Genomic DNA, 10,226 nt, shown 5'->3' with positions numbered 1-10,226 from the left:
TCATTAGTCATTACTACAGTGGATTAGGATTACTCTACTCTTATCAGTTCTATCGGTTCAAAATGCTGTACATCTGGTCCGTTTCTTGGTCTGTGGCTCTGTTCCCGGACATATTTGAAGACACAGGCTATGGCATATAACATTTTGTGTTCTGGTTTTAGCCCATTAAAAATTGTAGCAGGGCTTGCTACTATCGGGTATTCCTTTGGGGTCATCTTATTTAGTGCCGTATAATCAATTGTCAGTCGATATGATGCGTCTGGTTTCTTTACTGGCCATACTGGGGAATTAGTTTGGGATATAGTTTCTTGTAAGATTCCCTGCTTGGTTAATTCCAACACTGTGTCCCGTACTGCTGCTTTGGCTTTCTTCTTTAAAGGATATTGTTTATGTGGGCGATGCATTGGTCCCAGTATTTTTACCGGGGGGGGTTTGGACTAATCCTCAATCTTGTTTATGCGTTGCCCACACCCCAATATACTTTCTGCATGGGATCGCCCATACTGTGGTGAACCTGCTTTATCCCTTTGTGCGCATACAACTTGATTCAAGCGTATAATCCAGGCTGACACTCCACTGCAGTACTGAGGGAGTGCTGGACTGTCGGAGGTGCCGTCTTTCAGATGAGACGTTAAACCGAGGCCCCGTCTGCTCTCTTAGTTGAATGCTAAAGACCTCACGGCACTATTTCGAAGAAGAGCAGGGGAGTTCTCCCCAGTGTCCTGGCTAATATCTATCCCTCATCCAACATCACTAAAAACAGATTATCTGGTCAATTATCACTTTGCTGTTTGTGGGAGCTTGCTGTGCGCAAATTGGCTGCCGCGTTTCCTACATTACAACAGTTATTACACTTCAAAAGTACTTCATTGTCTGTAAAGCGCTTTGGGATGTCCTGAGGTTGTGAAAGGCGCTATAGAAATGCAAGCGTCCCTTTCTTTCTATTGGCAATGTGCCAAACACCTCCACCACCATCCCTGGGTATGTCCTGTCTCACCGGCAGGACAGACCCACCGGGGTGGCGGAACAGTGGTATACAGTCGGGAAGGAGTGGCCCTGGGAGTCCTCAACATTGACTCCAGACCGCATGAAGTCTCATGGCTTCAGGTCAAGCATGGGCAAGGAAACCTCCTGCTGATTACCACCTACCGCCCTCCCTCAGCTGATGAATCTGTACTCTTCTATGTTGAACACAACTTGGAAGAAGCACTGAGAGTAGCAAGGGCACAGAATGTACTCTGGGTGGGGGACTTCAAGGTCCATCACCAAGAATGGCCGGTAGCACCACTACTGACCGAGCTGGCTGAGTCCTGAAGGATATAGATGCCAGTCTGGGCCTGCGACAGGTGGTGAGAGAATCAACACAAGGGAAAAACCTACTTGATCTCATCCTCACCAATCTACCTGTCGCAGATGCATCTGTGAATGACAGTATTGGTAGCAGTGACCACCGCACAGACATTGTGGAGACGAAATTCCCTCTTCACACTGAGGACACCCTCCATCGTGTTGTGTGGCACTACAACCATGTTAAATGGGATACATTCAGAACAGATCTAGCAGCTCAAAACTGGGCATCCATGAGGCGCTGTGGGCCATCAGCAGCAGCAGAATTGTATTCCACCACAATCTGTAACCTCATGGCCCGGCATATCCCTCACTCTACCATTACCATCAAGCCAGGGGACCAACCCTGGTTCAATGAGGAGTGTAGAAGAGCATGCCAGGAGCAGCACTAGGTGTACCTATGCATGTGAATGCAAAAGACAAGGCTGAAGCATTTGCAACCATCTTACATAGAAACATAGAAGATAGGAGCAGGAGTAGGCCATTCGGCCCCTCGAGCCAGTTCTGCCATTTAATGAGATCATGGCTGATCATGCAAATTCAGTACCCTGTCCCTGCTTTCTCCCCATATCCCTTCATCCCTTTAGCCTTAAGAAATATATCTAACTCCTTCTTGAATATATTTAATAAGTTGGCCTCAACTGCCTTGTGTGGTAGAGAATTCCGCAGATTCACCACTCTCTGGGTGAAGAAATTCCTCCTCATCTCAGTCCTAAATGGCTTACCCCTTATCCTTAGACTGTGACCACTGGTTCTGGACTCCCCGCCATCGGGAACATCCTTCCTGCATCTAGTCTGTCTAGTCCTGTTAGAATTTTATAAGTTTCAATGAGATCCCCTCTCATTCTTCTAAACTCTAACGAATATAAGCTTAATTGACCGAATCTCTCTTCATAAGTCATTCCTGCCATCCCAGGTATCAGTCTGGTGAATCTTCGCTGCACCCCCTCCATGGCAAGAACATCCTTCCTCAGATAAGGCGACCAAAACTGCACACAATACTCAAGGTGTGGTCTCACCAAGGCCCTGTACAACTGCAGCAAGACATCCTTCCTCCTGTACTCGAATCCTCTTGCTATGAAGGCCAACATACCATTTGCCTTCTTAACCGCCTGCTGCACCTGCATGCTTACCTTCAGCGACTGGTGCACAAGGACACCCAGGTCTCGTTGCACTTCCCCTTTTCCCAATCTATTGCCGTTCAGATAATAATCTGCCTTCCTGTTTTTGACACCAAAGTGGATAACCTCGCATTTATCCACATTATACTGCCTCTGCCATGCATCTGCCCAATCACCCAACCTGTCCAAATCATACTGGAGTTTCTCTGCATCCTCCTCACAGCACACACGCCCACCCAGCTTTGTGTCATCTGCAAATCTTCAGCCAGAAGTGCAGAGTGGATGATCCATATCAGCCTACTCCTGAGGTCCCCACCATCAGAGAAGCCAGTCATCAGCCAATTCAATTCACTCCATGTGATGTCAAGAAACGGCTGAGTGCACTGGATACAGCAAAGGATATGGGCCCCGGCAACATCCCGACTATCGTGCTGAAGACTTGTGCTCCAGAACTAGCCGCACCTCTAGCCAAGCTGTTCCAGTACAGCTACAACACTGGCATCTATCCGACAACGTGGAAAACTGCCCAGGTATGTCATGTCCACAAAAAGCAGGACAAATCCAACCCAGTCAATTACCGCCCCACCAGTCTACTCTCAATCATCAGCAAAGTGATGGAAGGTGTCATCGACAGTGCTATCAAGCGGCATTTACTCACCAATAACTTGCTCACTGATGCCTAGTTTGGGTTCTGCCAACACCACTCGGCTCCCGACCTCATTACAGCCTTGGTCCAAACATGGACAAAGGAGCTGAATTCCAGAGGTGAGGTGAGAGTGACTGCCCTCGACATCAAGGCAGCATTTGACCGAGTGTGGCATCAAGGAGCCCTAGTAAAACTGAAGCAATGGGAATCGGGGGAAAAGGTTCCACTGGCTGGAGTCATACCTAGCACGAAGGAAGATGGTTGTGGTGGTTGAAAGTCAATCATCAGAGCCCCAGGACATCGCTGCATGAGTTCCTCAGGGCAGTGTCCTAGGTCCAACCATCTTCAGCTGCTTCAATGAACTTCCCTCCAACATAAGGTCAGAAGTGAGGATGTTCGCTGATGACTGCACAGTGTTCAGTGCCATTCACAACTCCTCAGATAATGAAGCAGTCCATGACTGCATGCAACAAGACCTAGACGACATTCAGGCTTGAGCTGATAAGAGGCAGGTAACATTCGCGCCACAGAAGTGCCAGGCAATGACCATCTCCAACAAGCGAGAGTCTAACCATCTCCCCTTGACATTTAACAGCATTACCTTCGCTGAATCCCCCACCATCAACATCCTGGGGGTCACCATTGACCAGAAACTTAACTGGACCAGCCACTTAAATACTGTGGCAACAAGAGCAGGTCAGAGGCTAGGTATTCTGCGGCGAGTGTCTCACCATTGACTCCACCATCTACAAGGCACAAGTAAGGAGTGCAATGGAATACTCTCCACTTGCCTGGATGAGTGCAGCTCCAACAACACACAAGAAGCTTGACACCATCCAGGACAAAGCAGCCTGCACCCCATCCACCACCTTAAACATTCACTCCCTCCACCACCGGTATGCCGTGGCTGCAGTGTGTACCATCTACAAGTTGAACTGCAGCAACTCACCAAGGCTTCTTCGGCAGCACCTCCCAAACTCACGATCTCTTCCACCTAGAAGGACAAGGGCAGCAGGTGCATGGGAACACCACCACCTCCTAGTTCCCCTCCAAGTCACCCACCATCCTGACTTAGAAGTATATCGCCGATCCTTCATCGTCGCTGGGTAAAAATCCTGGAACTCCCTCCCTAACAGCACTGTGGGAGCACCTTCACCACACGGACTGCAGCGGTTCAAGAAGGCAGCTCACCACCATCTTCTCAAGGGCAACTAGGGATGGGCAATAAATGCTGGCATTGCCAAAGATGCCTAGTACTGACACTCTGCAATTCCTTTCCTAAACCTCCATGCCTCTCTCCCTCTCTCTCCTCCTTTAGTCCATCTTTAAAATGCACCCCTTTGACCAGGCTTTTGGTCACTACCCCTATTAATTCCAGCTGTGCCATGGCATCCATTTCTGATAAAACCATTATAAACATTGAAGGCACTATTCAAATACAAGTTGTTGTATTAGATTCCAGCCTATACCTCACTCCCGGGTATCCATTATTCTATATATAAACTGCGTGAACCCCTCGATTAGATTCCAGCCTGTAACTCACTCCCGGGTATCCATTATTCTATACATAAACCACCCCAGCCCCTCGATTAGATTCCAGCCCGTAACTCACTCCCGGGTATCCATTATTCTATATATAAACCACCCCAGCCCCTCGATTAGATTCCAGCCCGTAACTCACTCCCGGATATCCATTATTCTATATATAAACCACCCCAGCCACTCAATTAGATTCCAGTCTGTAGCTCACTCTCAGATATCTGTCATTCTATATATAAACCCCGTGAACCCCTCGATTAGATCCCAGCCTGTGACTCACTCCCGGGTATCCATTATTCCATATTTAAACCACCCCAACCCCTTGATTAGATCCCAGCCTGTAACTCACTCCCGGGTATCCATTATTTCTATATATATACCACCCGAACCCCTCGATTAGATTCCAGCCTGTAACTCACTCCCGGGAATCCATTATTCTATATATTCCCAATCTATTGCCGTTCAGATAATAATCTGCCTTCCTGTTTTTGCCACCAAAGTGGATAACCTCACATTTACCCACATTATACTGTATCTGCCATGCATTTGCCCACTCACCCAACCTGTCTAAATCATACTGGAGTTTCTCTGCATCCTCCTCACAGCACACACGCCCACCCAGCTTTGTTTCGTCTGCAAACTTGGAGATATTACATCTAGTTCCATCGTCTAAATCATTAATATATATTGTGAATAGCTGGGGTACTAGGACCGATCCCTGCGGTACCCCACTAGTCACTGCCTGCCACTCAGAAAATGACCCGTTTATTCCAACTCTTTGCTTCCTGTCTGCCAACCAGTTCTCTATCCAAGTCAGTACCTTACCCCCAATCCCATGTGCTTTAACTTTGCATGATAATCTGTTATGCGGGACCTTGTCGAAAGCCTTCTGAAAGTCCAAATACACCACATCCACTGGTTCTCCCTTATCAATTCTACCAGTTACATCCTCAAAAAATTCCAGTAGATTTGTCAAGCATAATTTACCTTTTGTAAATCCATGTTGACTTTGTCTGATCCTGTCACTGTTTTCCAAGTGCTCTGCTATTACATCTTTTATAATGGACTCTAGCATTTTCCCCACTACCAATGTCAGGCTAACCGGTCTATAATTCCACGTTTTCTCTCTACCACCTTTTTTAAATAGTAGGGTTACATTAGCTACCCTCCAATCCATGAGAACTGTTCCAGAGTCCATAGAATTTTGGAAGATGACCAGCAATGCATCTACTATTTCTAGGGCCACTTCTTTAAGTACCCTGGGATGTAGATTATCAGGCCTGGGGATTTATCGGCCTTCAATCCCATCAATTTCCCTAACACCATTTCCCTACAAATACTGATTTCATTCAGTTTCTCCATCTCATTAGACCCTATGTTCCCTGACATCTCTGGGAGGTTATTTGTGTCCTCCTTTATGAAGAAAGAACCAAAGAATGAATTTAATTGGTCCACCATTTCTTTGTTCCCCATTATAAATTCCCCTGATTCTGACTGCAAGGGACCTACGCATGACTTCACCAATCATTTTCTCTTCACATATCTATAAAAGCTTTTACAGTCAGTTTTTATGTTCCCTGCAAGCTTACTCACATACTCTATTTTCCCCCTCTTAATTAATCCCTTTGTCCTCCTTTACTGAATCCTAAACTGCTCCCAATCCTCAGGTTTGCTGCTTTTTCTGCCAATTTATATGTTTGCTCCTTGGATCTTATGCTATCCCTAATTTCCCTTGTTAGCCACGGTTGAGCCACATTTCCTGTTTTTTTTTAATGCCAGACAGGGATGAACAAATTCTGTAGTTCATCCATGCGATCTTTAAATGTTTGTCATTGCCTATCCACCATCAACCCTTTAAGTTACGTTCCCCAATCCATCCTAGCCAACTCGTGCCTCATACCATTGTAGTTTCCTTTATTTAAATTCAGGACCCTAGTCTCTGAGTCAACTACCTCATTCTCCATCTTAATGAAGAATTCTTTCATATTATGATCGCTCTTCCCCAAGGGACCTCGCACAACAAGATTGCTAATTAATCCTTTCTCATTACATAATACCCAGTCTAAGATGGCCTGACCTTAGTTGGTTCCTCGACATATTGGTCCAGGAAACCATACTGTATACACTCTAGGAATTCCTCCTCCACATTATTGTTACTAATTTGGTTAGCCCAATCTATATGCAGATTAAAGTCACCCATGATAACTGCTGTGCCCTTATTGCACGCATCTCTAATTTCCTGTTTAATGCCATCCCCAACCTCACCACTACTGTTTGGGGGTCTGTATACAACTCCCACTAATGTTTTCTGCCTCATGGTTTTTCACAGCTCTACCCATACAGATTCCACATCATCCGAGCTAATATCCTTCCTTACTATTTTGTTAATCTCCTCTTTAACCAGCAACACTACTCCACCTCCTTTTGCTTTTTGCCTGTCCTTCCTGAATATTGAATACCCCTGGATGTTGAGTTCCCAGCTTTGGTCACCCTGGAGCCATGTCTCTGTAATCCCAATTATATCATATCCGTTTACATCTATTTGCGCAGCTAATTCATCCACCTTATTATGAATGCTCCTCACATTAAGACACAAAGCCTTCAGGCTTGTTTTTTTTAATGCTCTTAGTCCTTTTAGAATAATTTTTTACTGTGGCCCTGTTTGATATACACCCTTGATTTCTCTGCCTTCCACTTTTGCTTTTCTCCTTCCTATCTTTTGCTTCTATCCTTGTTTCCCTTTTCTCTATCTCCCTGCACAGATTCCCAACCCCCTGCCATTTTAGTTTAAACCCTCCCCAACAGCACTAGCAAACACTCCCCCTAGGACATCAGTCCCGGTCCTGCCTAGGTACAAACCGTCCAGTTAGTAACAATACTGTGGAGGAGGAATTCCTGGAGTGTTTACAGGATGGTTTCCTGGACCAATATGTCAAGGAACCAACCAGAGATCAGGCCATCTTAGACTGGGTATTATGTAACGAGAAAGGATTAATTAGCAATCTTGTTGTACGAGGCCCCTTGGGTCGGAGCGATCATAATATGATCGAATTCTTCATTAAGATGGAGAATGAAGTAGTTGACTCAGAGACTAGGGTCCTCAATTTAAATAAAGGAAACTACGATGGTCTGAGGAGCGAGTTGGGTAGGATTGATTGGGGAATGACACTCAAAGGGTTGATGGTGGATAGGCAATGGCAAACATTCAAAGACCGAATGGATGAGCTGCAGAATTTGTTCATCCCAGTTTGGCATAAAAATAAAACAAAAAAGGTGACTCAAATGTGGCTAACAAGGGAAATTAGGGACAGCATAAGATCCAAGGAGAGGACATATAAATTGGCCAGAAAAAGCAATAATCCTGAAGATTGGGAGCAGTTTAGAATTCAACAAAGGAGGACAAAGGGATTAATTAAGAAAGGGAAAATAGAATATGAGAGTAAGCTTGCAGGGAACATAAAAACTGACTGTAAAAGCTTTTAAAGATATGTGAAGAGAAAAAGATTGGTGAAGTCAAGCGTAGGTCCCTTGCAGTCAGAATCAGGGGAACAAAGAAATGGCAGACCAACTAAATTCATACTTTGGTTCTGTCTTCACAAAGGAGGACACAAATAACCTCCCAGAGATGCCGGGGAACACAGGGTCTGATGAAAGGGTGGAACTGAATGAAATCAGTATTTGTAGGGATATGGTGTTAGGAAAATTGATGGGACTGAAGGCTGATAAATCCCCAGGGCCTGATAATCTACATCCCAGGGTACTTAAGGAAGTGGCCCTAGAAATAGTAGATGCATTGCTGGTCATCTTCCAGAACTCGATAGACTCTGAAACAGTACCCATGGATTGGAGGGTAGCTAATGTTACCCCACTATTCAAAAAAGGTGGTAGAGAAAAAGCGGGGAATTATAGACCGGTGAGCCTGACATCGGTAGTGGGGAAAATGCTAGAGTTTATTATAAAAGATGTAATAGCAGAGCACTTGGAAAGCAGTGACAGGATCGGACAAAGTCAACATGGATTTACAAAAGGTAAATCATGCTTGACTAATCTACTGGAATTTTTTGAGGATGTAAGTGGTAAAATAGATAAGGGAGAACCAGTGGATGTGGCGTATTTGGACTTTCAGAAGGCTTTCGATAAGGTCCCACATAAGAGATTAGCGTGCAAAATTAAGGCACATGGGATTGGGGGCAAGGTATTGACTTGGATAGAGAACTGGTTGGCGGACAGAAAGCAAAGAGTTGGAATAAACGGGTCATTTTCCGAGTGGCAGGCAGTGACTAGTGGGGTACCGCAAGGATCGGTCCTAGGACCCCAGCTGTTCACAATATATATTAATGATCTGGACGAGGGAATTGGATGTAATATCTCCAAATTTGCAGACGACACAAAGCTGGGTGGGAGGGTAAGCTGTGAGGAGGATGTCGTGAAACTCCAGTACGATTTGGACAGGTTGGGTGATTGGGCAGAAACATGGCAAATGCACTATAATGTGGATAAATGTGAGGTTATCCACTTTGGTGGCAAAAAAAGGAAGGCAGATTATTATCTGAATGGCAATAGATTGGGAGAAGGGGAAGTGCAAAGAGACCTGGGTGTTCTTGTGCACCAGTCACTGAAGTTAAGCATGCAGGTGCAGCAGGCGGTTAAGAAGGCAAATGGTATGTTGGCCTTTGTAGCAAGAGGGTTCGAGTACAGGAACAAGGATGTCTTGCTACAGTTGTACAGGGCCTTGGTGAGACCGCACCTTGAGTATTGTGTGCAGTTTTGGTCGCCTTACCTGAGGAAGGACGTTCTTGCCATGGAAGGAGTGCAGCGAAGATTCACCAGGCTGATACCTGGGATGGCAGGAATGATGTATGAGGAGAGATTGTGTCGATTGGGCTTATACTCACTGGAGTTTAGAAGATTGAGAGGGGATCTCATCGAAACCTATAAAATTCTGTCAGGCCTGGACAGACTAGATGCAGGAAGGATGTTTCTGATGGCTGGGGAGTCCAGAACCAGAGGTCATAGTCTAAGGATAAGGGGTAAGCCATTTAGGACTGAAATGAGGAGGAATTTCTTCACCCAGAGCGTGGTGAACCTGTGGAATTCTCTGCCACAGAGGGCGGTGGAGGCCAGTTCATTAAATATATTCAAGAAAGAGTTGGATATATTTCTTAAGGCTAAAGGGATCAAGGGATATGGGGAGAAGGCAGGGACAGGGTACTGAATTTGGATGATCAGCCATGATCTCATTGAATGGCAGAGCAGGCTCGAAGGGACGAATGGCCTACACCTGCTCCTATCTTCTATGTTCCTATGTTTCTATGTCCCACCTCCCCCAGAATCAGTTCCAATGTCCCAGGAATTTGAATCCCTCCCCCATGCACCATACCTCTAGCCACGTATTCATCTGAAATATCCTTCTATTTCTACTCTGACTAGCACGTGGCACTGGTAGCAATCCTGAGATTACTACCTTTGAGGTCCTATTTTTTAATTTACCTCCTAACTCCCTATATTCAGCTTTTAGGACCTCATCCTGTTTTTTTACCTGTATCGTTGGTACCTACATGCTCCACGACATC

The sequence above is a fragment of the Somniosus microcephalus genome, chromosome 4 (genome assembly GCF_052327205.1).
Source record: "Somniosus microcephalus isolate GS21.2 chromosome 4, FLI_Smic_1.0, whole genome shotgun sequence".
NCBI lineage: Eukaryota > Metazoa > Chordata > Chondrichthyes > Squaliformes > Somniosidae > Somniosus > Somniosus microcephalus.
Note: the sequence above shows the minus strand (reverse complement) of the source record.